We start from the raw sequence: 14055 nt of genomic DNA on the forward strand, positions 1-14055 counted from the left end.
CCAAATGACAATTCCATAAAAACACTGTTTGGGGCCATGTATGTGCAATTTTACAGAGATGTAATAATCTTTTCATACTTGGATTTTAAAAAAATACCTCCATCCTTTGAAAACTTGAACTGCTAGAGGAAAGTATTAGTGAGATTAATTCAAGTGGTAGCCTACACACTCGTCTTTGCTTTTGTAGCAACATGCAATTCTTGGCGTGAGGAAAATCAAACTGAGAGGGAGCACAAAGAACATGACCCTAGGTTTCTTGAACTCTCCCCTCAGAATTTGTTTTACTAGTCAGAAAACATGGCCTATTGTCTCACGCGATTACGCAAAACTAGGATGTATTTCACAGTGAATGTAATTCAGGAGAATACAAGGTAACCTAAGAAACAAGCTTTCTACTTATATCTCATTGTAGCTTTTGCAATTAAATGAGGCAATTGTTTTTGAGATTTTTAAAGTCTACCGACAGCCATCATACATACTCTATTTTTAATTACGTTCATTAAGGTGACATTGGTTAATAAAATTATATAGATTAAAAGTGTACAGTTTGTATGATACATCATCTGTTTATTGCATTGTGTGTTTACCAGCACTGCTACAGAATTTCTAGAATCTCTTTTCCAGTATAGTTCCCATCTATTTATTTTCAACAGATTGGATAATAAATTTATTTTTAAATAGTGTCAAAAGGATTTCATAAGTCAATTTAGATGATACAGACAAATACTTCAAAGAGAGGCAGACAGTTTTCTTTGGGGAACCTGCAAAATGGACCAGAAGGCAAGGCGGTTTTATAAGATAAATAATAACGAGGAAGAGACTAGAAAATAGCAGATTGGCTAGGGCCACATAGGCAACCTCGTTTGGGGTGAGAAAGCCCAGATTTGGCTTGATGTTTGGGGACTGGCTGACTGAATGATGATACAGCTGATGTATCATACAAACTGTACACTCGCTCCTGGTCAAGCAGACCATTTCCAGGGAGGGACAGGAGAGTTACCTAATTTTCAGTTTGTTGATCAGGTACTCTGGGCAGGAAAGTTACATTCTGGACTTAGAAATTTAATAGACATAAGTTAAGATACTATTTAAAATGTGGATTGTAGTAACTGACTTGGGGCAGTATTTGTAAATTCAGCACATCCATTATCCCATGTTAAAAATGAGAATTTAGATTTTTACATTCCCTGGTAACAATCATGATAGGCTGTCAAGGTCCTAACAAATTTTGGTTTCAGGGTCTAACTCTCTATCCGAAAGGCTTAAAACATTCGTTGTGGTAGATTTTAATTATATTCTTTCTGAGTACCCACTTCCTTTCTACCATATAAACTGCATAAACTTATCTATTACTATTTCTAATAACTTCACAACCAACACATATGTTATGTAACTATTCCCTGCAGTATTCCACTGTGTCTGACTGGGCGAGAGTATTATCATGGATCTAAGTCTCAAGAGAGTGAAAAGAAATTGCCGGTACCTTGATCAAACCCAAGGTTAATTAGTTACCTGGTTGATGCTAAAAACTGGTTCCAAGTCCAGTATTCTTCCCCTTAATGCAACTGATTATATTTAATGCATTACAATTAAACCGTAAATTAATAAAAAGCTACTCATGTAGCCCTAAAATTGGTGGCATTTACTTCCAGCACAGTGAACTTTTATATAAGCAATAGCATAATATCATAATGTGGACAGGCCACTAAAATAGATGTGGAAAAATCTAGTGTAATGTGGTTTTTAGACACACCATTAATTATATTCTACCAGATTCTTGTGTGCTTTAAGAAATAACATATATGCATTATACTTCCTAGTGTTTTTTTCTGTCTTTTTGGTTATTAGCACTAACATGTTCAAGGGCCTAGTAAAAATATATACATTGGCAATCTCCAGCCATCCCTCACTGTAGACTAAGGTCAAAATGCATCGGTCCCTGTTGAATGGAATTAATTGAAGTGAAATGAGAACAATTTACTATGAACAAATTGCTGCTGAAGATCAAAGTGTATCAGGGCACTATTGATCAATTCTTTATAACATCACAACATACAGAAGAAATACAAACATTATATGGCAAATTTCACCTTTAAGCACACACACCCATGCCCCCCCATACATATATATATATATAAATTTATAAATTTATAAAATTATAAGAAGGATTTTCAGGAACTACTATAAAGGACACATGAACAAAACCAAGGGGGAGGGTGGAAGCAAGGGAGGGAGGTGAGTTTAGAGGGGGTTGGGGGGAGGGGGAGGGAGAAAATACAAACAACTGTAACTCAACAACAATACAATTATTTAAGTAAAAAATAATAAAAATATATATGCATATATGTAATTTTAAAAGTCAGTGTCTGAAGAATATACCAATGCTCTAAAGTGTGCCATTTGCAGTTTCTTATTTTTCTAAATGTCTTTCTCTATGAAAGCCCAGCAAAGGCAATAAATAAATAAATAAAATAAAACCAAACAAGGAAGAGAGAGAGAAGAGACTTAGAAACTGGTGTGACTACACCCCTTTTATTTCTAAGATTTACACCAACTTGACAGAATTATATTCCCCCAAATTATAACAGTAATCCAAATATTTTCTCCTTGCCTAGAGATAAAAACAGGCTCTGATGACTTGCTAACAGATATAATGATTAAGAAACTAAATGGAATCCAACAAAGAGGAAGTAAAATTGCCTAGGAATAAAAGTGGACACCGTGGTTAAGATAATGAATTTCAGCAGATCATAATACTGCTTTTAGTCAAATATACTGAATATACAAATTACTCAGGAAAAAAGTGTTTTTTTGTAAAATATAGGTGTTTCATTTTGTTTTTTTTTCTGGTCTTGTCTTACCACACAGAGCAAAACATCAGAATAGGATAACTGGTTTGCAAACTGGAGATGCAGAATACCTCACAGGGAAAAGGGTCAGATGGCAGCGTTCTTGAAGGATCCTAATGCCAGACACTCACGCCCAGGGGAGAGTCGGTATTAGCTGATTCTTTAAGGTCCTTCCAAATCTGTGGTAATTTGATTCTGAGTTAAGAGGGACATACAATGATTAAAGGAACATGTTTTTTTTATGAAAGATATTCAGATTCTAGTCTTGACTACAGAGTGTTCTATTATATTCAAACAAGTCACTACCACATCTAAGTTAAAATTATGAGTGAGAAAGTGTTTTCATTCTTAATGCACAATGTAATGCAGTTGAAGAATTTAATGGTAACATGAATGGGTTTTAGATTTAGAAAGATCTGGGTATGAATCCCAGCTCTATTACTTGCTGTGAAACTTAAATTCTCCGAGTCTTAAATTTCTTATCTTAAAATAGATATAAAAACAATCACCTCAAAAGTTAATTCGAGAATGAATGTGCTGATATCTATAAAGAATTCATTTCAATGTGTGATATGTTTTAAATTTAAAAAAATATTTTTTCAATCTTTTCTTTTCATTACACTACTTCTGTATGTCACTGATCTCAGTCTTTTAACACTGTTTATCACATGATGTATTCAAATAAACTCTTCCAGGACATAACACGCTCATCACCATGTTGGATTCTGGGAATACAATCCCAGACTATATCCCCTGTCCTCAAATGGTTACTTTTCTAGACTTACAAAGTAAAAACTATAACTGTAGGCAAAAAAACAGGGGACTTCTGGCTAGATAAATCAATTGGTTAGAGTGTTTTCCCAATGTACCAAGTTGCAGGTTCAATCCCCAGTCAGGGCACATGTAAGAAGCAACCAATAAATGCATAAATAAGTGTTACAACAAATTTATGTTTCACTCTCTCTCCTTTTTCTCTCTCTAAAATCATTCAATAAAAAAATAGTATGAAGGGACATGCAAGGGAATTGTGCCCTAATCTTTGTGGTCAGTGTAGGCTTCCTGAGAACTGAAGATGGCCAGGCAAAAAATGGGGAGGACATCCCTACACATGGGGCAATAAATACATAAACTTATTAGTAAGATGGAAAGATCAGTATATTATTTGTCCAATGTAGATCATAAGTAATAAAAAGTTAAAGACTAAAATACCTTGAATAAAATGCCAAGAATTGGGGAATTTATTCTGTAATCAACCGGTAGCCTTTCAGGGTAAGTATAATATTGTCATGCCAAATTTATTTCTTAGAACATAAAGCAAACCTTCTGTCATCAAATACGTAAATGAGCCATTGGGTTAAATTCAAGTAAATGGCATTCTCTAATTAATAACTTCATAGTGTCATTAATATGTTGATATTCATTATATATATCACAAAGAAAATTTACTAGGTAGCATATTTCAAACTCATTTGATGCTTTTCCATTTTTTTCCAAGATTGCTATTTATTAAAAATTAGTGTTGCTTAGTTTATGTGGGGAAACTAGTTGTTGCTATAATATAGAAATATATTGAGTAAAAGCATAACTAGAATCAAGAAAATCAGAAGAGTCTGTTCCAGTAATCCAACTGAAAAATTTAATGGAATGAACTAGGTCTTGGGGAACTGGTGGAAAATGTAAATAAATTTGAAAGACCATAATGGATTAAAATTTAGGGAACGGAGTAATCATCAAAGCTAACTGGCATAGATTATTTGAAATATCTTTCTAGATAACTTGATAACCCATCCTCACATTGCCAGGAATCTCTCTCCAAAGCCTGATAAAATTTTGTAGGCTCTGGGTTGTGATCCTGAACTCTCTCTGGACCCACTTGGAGACAATAAGAATCATCCAGTAACCCAGTCTTATCTAGACACACCAACATCTTCTACATCTAGACAAAGAGGGTCTTATTCTCATTCTGTCACTCATCTCTGTTTCCAGCTGCAGTCCCTTATCTGAGATGTATAATTTTTCCTTTCATCCTTCAGGAAAAACCGACTTGGCTTTTACCTGGCAACCCCATTTTGCCTGCCATAACACAGTACAAAAATCACAGAACTACTACGGACAAATAACAAATAGTAACAAAGAGGGCATTAATTAAGCACAGTATATTGTGGATTCAAACATTTTAGTCGTGCTGGCTTTACAGATTTTAGGAGGTATGATGTTGTAATATTAAATAATTTCTTCTACTTTTTATCACAGATTAAGCAAAGTGCCCTGAGTTGATAAGTTGCTAACCTAAAAAAAATCAATAAAAATTTAGGGAATGAAAGAATCAACAGGGTGCACAGAATAAATAAAAATGCATTGTAAAATCGTGATCCCCACTGAATCCACACTTTTGATTTTCCTTCCACTTACACATGACATTGTTAAGACCAGGTAAATAAGAAAAGAAATGAGATACTTTGCATGCTGATAAATATTTAGAAACCTATTCTGAGGTTAATGCCTTGTCGTTGCTATTTAATGCTTAAAGCCTAGTGTGTTTTTACCAAGTAATTAAGATTCTAAAAGAGTGAAAGCAAGTGCCTGAATTTCTAAAGTGAGCACAGAATAAATGAATCGGTGCATTTGAGGCAAAACTGTAATGACAATTTCAATATTTAAAAAAATTATTTGCTTCTGTTGAACAGGTTGATCACATTTGAGAGAGAGAGAGTGCGGTGTTGCGGGGCACAGGGAAGCAGCTTCGAACCATGTATTTGTTTTATTTTAGAGCGACCTTTGTTTTAAAACTGCATTACATTTTAAAGTGCTCTTCAGAACACTATTCCCTGGGAGAAATTATTCATAAATGGCACTAATGAGTGTCAAGCTGCATTTCAAGGCATTTTGAAAATTGTCCTATTAATTAATGGTGTAATTAAGCTTTTGTCAGTGACATATCATATTTCTGACAGGAATAGATGGCCTGTGTAAGTCAATGCCAGGCAGCCGTCCAGGCAGCCACTGTGTATAATGGATGGCAGCAATTTAGCGCAGGTTTACAGTGATGGGACCACCTACGTGAGGGAGGCTGGCAACTTGCATGCACAAACACACTTTCTTTGCACTGAACTTCGGGAAATTACTGTAGCTGAGATTGATGTGGTCCCCTCCCTAGGGTGGCACATTAGCCTTTTACCATTAAACCATAAATAGTATTTCTCTGAGCTTTTGTGACAAAAATGTCAATTAGCTTCTCTTTTTTTCCCCCATTTAATTTTGGATTCTAATCCATTTGCATATGAATGTGAACACGGTGCAGAACTGTTGGATTTCACTACCTCAGTAAGGCTAATAGGATGTAATACACATTTATTGAGGGTAATTGTTATACACATTTAAATGTCTTGTCCCCACCCATCTTTATGTGTGACAGATATGCCACTGTTGAATGCTTCTAGAACATCAGTGTGTCCCATAGAGTGGAACTTCAACTTGGGCACACAGAAATAGGGGAAGTGCAATTGAAATAGAAGATTGGAGTAGAGTTGCATCAGCACATTTAAATACTAATCCTTTTATTCGGGTCCTCCCTCTGCAACAGATTCCTATTAATTCTGATATTAATAATTTAAGATTCTAGCTCCAACTATCAAGGTCTTAAAAGTGAATAAAAATCAAATACACGGAAGGAATTTTCTTGGTAGAAACATTTCACTTAAATGAAACTCACAGGCTTATACTGGCTTTTTTTTTTACAGAAAGAATCATCTTTTCCTCTTATACATTTTTATACTTGCTTGTTTTTAATCATCTACTTATTTTTCTTACAAAAGCAACCTATTTTCATGAGAAGTTACAAACATATATTTTAATTTACATCATTATCATTTAGGCCCTAGATTTCCAAAAATCTTTCAAGGTTTAAACAAAATTATAAAATGGCTAATTGGCACTAGTTTAAAAATCAGTACCAGAATTTTTAAAGTAGACAAAGATCATTAAAGATCACCTAGTCTGACCCACTTCACTTTACAGGTGAAGAAACAGAACCTTAGACATTATACAACTTGCCCAAGGTCATGCATCCAGTAAGTGGCAGAGTGAGGAGCAGGACTTGACAAGTTCAACTTCTTTTCTTCAGAGGCTGTTTCAAAGTCATTTAAAAAAGATACCCGTTTACATTTAAATGGAGATAAAACTATTAAATAAGCAAGATTACAGAGAAAGCAAGACAGAAAATAAAACCCAAAGAAGAGAAGAAGGAAGGGAGGAGGCATAAAATTGTATAAAATAGTGACAATCTTATTTTAATCCTTTTAGATGCCTCTGTAATTTGATTAAAAAATATGTCACTTATCTTTTGAGACATAGATTGATTGTATAACACTGTACAGTAAATTCCCAAGTTAAAAATGAAGTGTGTTCTGGAATTTTACTTTGCAACTTTCTAAAACTGTTTAGTCATAAGGTTATACCAAGTCTATATCCAATAGTTTTTATAGCCCACAAAGACCTTAAACACTTGAGGTAAGGAATACCAAAGTTTTAGGGGAAAATTCTATCAAGTTGAGAAATATGGGTTCTGGGCAAGTTAATAGATTAGCAATCCCTCAAAAATATTCTTTAACAATTTGTCTCAAACTTAATTTTTGGTTGTTTTTTAAGAGTTTATTTATTTATTTTTAGAGAGAAGGGAAGGGAGGGAGAAAAAAAGAGAGAAACATCAATGTGTGGTTGCTTCGCATGCATCCCCTACTGGGGACCTGGCCTGCAACTCTGGCATGTGCCCTGATTGGGAAATGAACCTGTGACCCTTTGTTTTGCAGGCTGGCACTCAGTCCACTGAGCCACAGCAGCCAGGGCTCAAACTTAGTTTTAAAATACTGAGCGATTGTATGAAAAAATAAAGAGGAAGGACTGCTGGCAGTGTTTGGTCTTTTCTATATTGGTCAGTATAATTCGGCTTTGTCCTAAAATTTGCATATCCCTCTCAGCAAATCAATGTCAATCTTCCAACCTGACACATCTTCTCTGGAAAGAGTTTAGGTTAAATTTTGTTACCTAGGCATTCCTTCTTTCGAGGGTCTCATCTACCACCTGATAAAAGTTAGCATACTATGTCTCCCAACAGATAGGACTTTCACTGACAGGAGATTAGCAATGACTTTAGAATTCCCTAGACTAACAACTAATGTATAGGGGATGCTCTTCTGTGCTAGGTATGAACCTAAGTTTCTTTTCTTATATGGATTCATCTATAGATTGATTATTTTAGAAAGAGATAAATGGTAGATAAGTGGAAACTGAGGCACGAATGTTAAGCAAGTTAAAGTTACAGCTAGTAGACTCTTGGAGGGGAGAAGAGATTGATCATTTAGAATCATATTAGAGTAGTGATGATGATTTCCCCTTTTAATTTGTATTCCTCATCTTCTGTCTTCACCCTTTCATAGCATAGAAAAGATAGCCATTCAATGGTAGAAGCAGTATTTCATAAAAAGGGGCAATTGGCTTAGGTTTTTCTCTTCCTTTTCTTGGATGGAAGATAGCTGGGGAAGGGGTGGTGAGCAAATGAAAACATGGTGGGAGAAAGGAGCTCAAAATTAGGAGCGTTTATCTCATTTTCTGTTGATATGTTAGGAATTCTGGGTTGAATTATGCACCCCCCACAAGAAAGATATGTTAAAGTCCTAAACTCCACTAACTCAGGATGTGACATCATTGGGAAAAATGTCCTTTCCAGAGGTAATAAGCTAAAATAAAGTCATTGGGGGATAGACACTCATCCAATACAGCTGGTGTCCTTAACAACGAAGAAAATTGAACACAGACACAGATGTGCTCCTGGAGAGAATGCCACGTGAACAGGAAGGCAGAGGTCAGGGTGATGCATTCATAGACAGAAAATGTCAAAGATTGTAACATAGCCATCAAAAACTAGCAGAGAGGCATAGAAAGGATTCTCCCTCGTAGCCCTCAGAAAGAACTAACACTAAAACCTCAGAATTCTAGCCTCCAGAACTGTGAGGCAATTGATTTCTGTTGTTTCATCCACTCAATTTGTGGTACTGTGTTACAGCAGCCCAAGAAAACCAGAACACTGAGGATCCCTACCTCTGGGCTGTATAGATGGGGAAACACACACAATGACATAGAGAGTGGATGAGCAGCAGAGTTATGGTCACCTCTCCAGTGGAGGACGACATGGGCATTTCACGTGGTCACTGAATTAGGGCAGTTTTATTATGCAACGATTACATGAAATAAAAGAAAATAAAACAAAGCAAAAATCTGCTGTTCATTTGGAATCTTAAAATTCAAGCACCCATTCTCCCAATTCTATCACTCTTTACTTCAGGTATATGTGTTATATTTTAGTAAAGCTTATTCCCTAACATTCAGACCCATTTAACCCAGTATGTGGGTTAAAATCTTATTCTGCATTTGAAGTGTGATGCAGATCATGGATTTCAGTTTTAGAAATGATTGAAGTCAGACTAAAGGTCCATCCCCCTGAATCTTATTCTATTAGTTATCAGTTATATGATTGGGTGAAGTTTGGAAGAAAGGGAACATCTTTCTGAGGACATCTTTTTTGGAAGAATATGGGATATTTATTATGAAACAGAGAAAGGACTTCTAGCCTGTAGTTGAGGATACCTTTATTTTCCAAGCCCAAATAGCTCTTTGAATTGAGGTTAAATTGAGGTCTACCTGCCACTCTTGAGCAGAGTTTACTGATTTTGATAGAGTTGTTACCTAACCCTAACCTACCAAGGTACATAGTATTATTTCACTCTGCTCTTTCTGCCTACAGAAACACCCAAAGACAGACCTGGATCACGATCTGAGATCAGCAGACTACTGCCTCTTTTTCTACTCAAGGGTCTCTCTCTCCATGTAATGCTTTCAACAAACACCACCTTATCTCTTGCAAGAATCCCCTTATATAGCTACCCCTGAGTTAGACCCTAACAGAAATGTCTCCTGAAGCAGAGGAATGAGTTGGTCAGGAATAGGAGTGGGTTCTTAGGAAGAAAGTAAAAAAGAAATAACACAACAGCAAAGACACATCCTGCTATATGCATCTTACTGTCTTCTGTATGTCTTTGCTGCTAAATATCAAGAGTTCCATAGAATAAACTTGACCTAAAATAACTCTTCACACAGTGTCAGCTCCATCTACCAAGGTAATTCCAATTTGTCCCCATCTCCTAATGGAGCATAGTAATATACACTGAGTTGTCTAAAGCAGAGACTTATACATTAATTCTTGTTTTATCCAATCTCCGAATCCAAGCAAGTCAAACCTGCTCTTTTTTATTGCCTTCATAATTTTGTCTTAAATTTGTTTATTGTCACTACCTTAGGAAATCATGATTCCTGATTGTGTCCTGGACTGTTTGAGCCATTCAACAACTGGACTCATCAGCATCTCCATTAAAAGCCTTGAAACAATCTCCTAAATGGTCTGTGCCTTAAATGTTACCTCACTAACATCTTGTTTTAAAATATCGATTTGATCAAAGCATTATTCTACTTAGGACTCATCAGTGCCTTTGATGATATCTCAGGGTGAAGTCCAAACTTCCTGGTTTTCTCTATGACTTTCTGTCTTGCCACTATTTTTCTCCCTTGCTTCATAGCTCATGTCTCAGACTTACTGAACTATTTTTATTTTAAACATTTTCTGAAATTCATCTTGCCTCTGAGCCTTTAAAAGATGCTATTTCTTTTTTTCCTGGAGTGTTCCTCACTAACCCTACTTACACCTCCAACTCATTTTCTCTCCTCACTTTATTAACAGCATTTCCTTCTTCAAAAATCAATAAAAAACACCACTTCTGAAAGTTTTCCCTGAACTCCTGACATTCTGAGTTAGAAGAACTTCTTATGTGCTCAGATAGCTGCACAATGTCTTATTATGGCATCATAATGTGTTATGATTATCTGTTCACTTGTCCATTTTCCTCAGTGAGATTATAAACCCTTCCAGAAAAGTAATGATGTCTTATTAATCATCACATCTCTGGTGCCTTACAGAGTTTTGTCATTTAGCAAGTGTTAAGAGTTCAACAAATGATTGAATATCCCAAAGGCATATGCGAGTGTTAAGTAGGTAATTCAGGAACTTCCTATTACACTTTCTTTATACCATCTCTCTTTTTAAAGAATCTTCATGTTATTTTACCCTCATCAAAAATAAGGTAGATAAATGAATGAATTTATCTCAAAAAATTTAAAAAGGGTATAACACAGTATTCATTCAAAAGCATATGTTGTTGCTAAATTTATTTTCTTCTTGTGGTTTAGGACCAAAAATAACTTTACTGCAGTACAAGTTCTCCGGGATGACTTTTTAGGTATTCATTAATGATCAGTTCTTTGCTAAATGCATAAAGAAGAGTTCTATAGTCATTTGGTGAATACCTAATATGTTTAAATTAAATTGGCAACTCATTATAGTGAGTAAGACATCGAAATACCTGGTCATAAATTATAGGTAATCTGTATTTTCACATTAGCTCCATTACCAGTAATAGAGTTTTAATGTGGTACTTGCACTTTGATAAAAGAGAAATCATGTTGCCACTAGAAATATGTAAGACGTGTGTAGAGAAAAAATGGGGGAGTAAGGGGAAAGAGGAATGAAAGATGTGGAGGAGAATAACGAATTATGGGGGTAAAAACAGAATGATTAAGAACATGGCAACAAAGAAAGGAAAGGAGAAAATGAGTGGAAAAAATAAGTAACAGGCTGAGCTGTGGAAAACACAGGAAAAGGAAGAACATTAAGAATAGATGAAGATAAATAGGGAAGGAAAAGAGAGTACAACATGAAATGTATATGGATCACTGCTAAACTGAGAAAACGAAATGATTCAAATAGAAGTGCACATACTATCCGCCCAAGTCTAAATAGAAAGTTTTCACAGTCCTATTTCAATTTGAATAGGAAGCAAACAGAACTAGAGAGATACCAGATTTTTGAAAAATTTGGCACTAAATATCTAAGAAGCTTATTCTAGAGCCTGAAGTGACTCTAAAGATCATAGTTACATTGGTTGGACGACAAGGTAAACTCCTTTCCTTGTCTCAAGGCTGTGCACAGACAGGGCAGCACTAAGTAGAGCTATCAGTTTTATACTGATGTTTAGCAACGTGAATTCCACGTAAGTTCCATAGGTAGTGCCAGGTTTTGCAGCAGTGGTATGTACATCAAGGGTCAAGGGAAGGGGGAGTGTGCAACACACTCACTAGTTTAGACATTGACGAGACCATGTGCAATGGCCCCTTCTACGGAAGTATTTTACTCCTTAAGAACATAGCATTTTACTTCCCAAGTAAATTTTTTTAAATCCATTTTGTGTGTCTACTGTAACACCTTTGGGATTCACTAGTATTTGATACCTTCTTAGGGAATAAAGGAAAGCTTCTGTCACTAGATTTTAGGAATCAGGTATGTTGGAGACTCATAGTGAAAAGAACAAAGAGAAGGGGCTTTCTGACTCACTTTCTATCTTCCTCATATAATTGATTTTAATTTTCTAGTATAGAAAAGTGGAAAAATGCAAAGTACAAGCTTAGAGTACAAAGAGTACATCCCTAGTCTGAAAGAAGAAAACTGTATAAACAAGACAGGAACTGATTAAAAGGCAGAACATATCCCAAATTCAGAGACATTAGTGTTAAATTGGATTTCTATAAGTATGGGTATTGGCTCAATACCCTAAAAGCAAAAATTTTTTAAAAGATGAATATAGTTCATATTTTCAAGTTTTCCATGAGATATATTCAATTTTTCAACAATTTAAATGTATAAGGAGCAAATCTGAATCTGATTAGTAAAATTTTTGGAAAATCATACTTATCTTCCTAAGCAGAATAAATATCAACACATCAAAACATTATTTGGGGATTCATATTGATATAAAAATTGTTATGTAGGAAAATTAACACCAACAAATATATTGGTTCCCAATTTTCTTTTTGTTCTGAAATGATGCAGCTGAGATAAAGGCATTTTGCAGGAGGCCTGGGAGTAGGGTGAGATGGGGTTTGTTGCAGACGGATGTGAGATTACACACAGTATTTGGTCACTCTCCCCTGCTTCCATGCTTCTCTCATCTACAAAGAGCTAGATTTGTGAAAAGGAACATTGCTGGCAGTAAACATACACATTGTGCACTATAGTGCTCCTCGTCCCAACCCAGTAAAAATAGCTACCGTTTTGCATTCCAAAGAAAGAAGTAGGATACAAGAGAACAACAACATCATTTAAATTGTCCTGTCCTCTTGAGGAAGGATGAGCATCAGCACATCAGTGGACAATAAAAGTGAGAGGCTTTTGTAACCATAAATGTTCAACTCAGGGTTAATTCTCTGACTACTCACCTATTTGTCATAGCTTACTTCATTAAGGTCCTTAATTGAGGAAATAAAGACATCATGATATTGAACAGGTATGCTTTCTAAAGGTTTTCCTACAATCTAAGTGACTCTAACTTTTAAAATAGCATTCCATCAAAAGAAGCTGCCCACAGGAAATTAGAAAAGTAATCTTCCAGCATACTTAAAGCTTCTTGGAAACAATATTAGACTCATATTCATAGTTACTTTAAACTTTTCTTAACTTTTCCTCACTTCTTTCTTATCTACCACTTCCATCCTAACTTATGTTGTCATTAATTACATGCATATTTGCATAAGTCCCTACATTGGGAGTTTCACGAATATTAGAATCACTTCTGGTTTGTTTTTCATTTACTCGTCTTGTTGTTCCAATGCTTCACATAGTGCCTTTCATATATTATATGCACAATATAAACTCTCTGACCTAATATGCTTAAACATAATGTAATCATAGGTTGTGTCACTGAGTAAAAGTTGTTAATACTTTGTCTAAATTAAACTATTAAATCATATATACTAAAGAAAATGGTGTGTTTAATAAAATCTCATTTAAATTTTCAACCACTAACTTCACTTATGTCTTTAGGTAAATTATTTCCAGGAGTAATGATGTTTTTTAAGGTAAGAAATGCAAACTATTTAAATATATAGCTTATTTTTCCTAGAAATCAGATTTTATGTCTCCACAAGTCTCTGGCATGGCTCTATAGCTGGAAGTAATAATGGGAAAGGAACAATAGTTTTGGTGATAAGTACATACATGTGCAACCTTTCAACTGGGACAGCATCTTGCCTAGTGAAAGTGAAGAGT

Source organism: Sturnira hondurensis, unplaced genomic scaffold (genome assembly GCF_014824575.4).
Source record: "Sturnira hondurensis isolate 20B ecotype Veracruz unplaced genomic scaffold, ASM1482457v3 Scaffold0000880, whole genome shotgun sequence".
NCBI classification, from domain to species: domain Eukaryota; kingdom Metazoa; phylum Chordata; class Mammalia; order Chiroptera; family Phyllostomidae; genus Sturnira; species Sturnira hondurensis.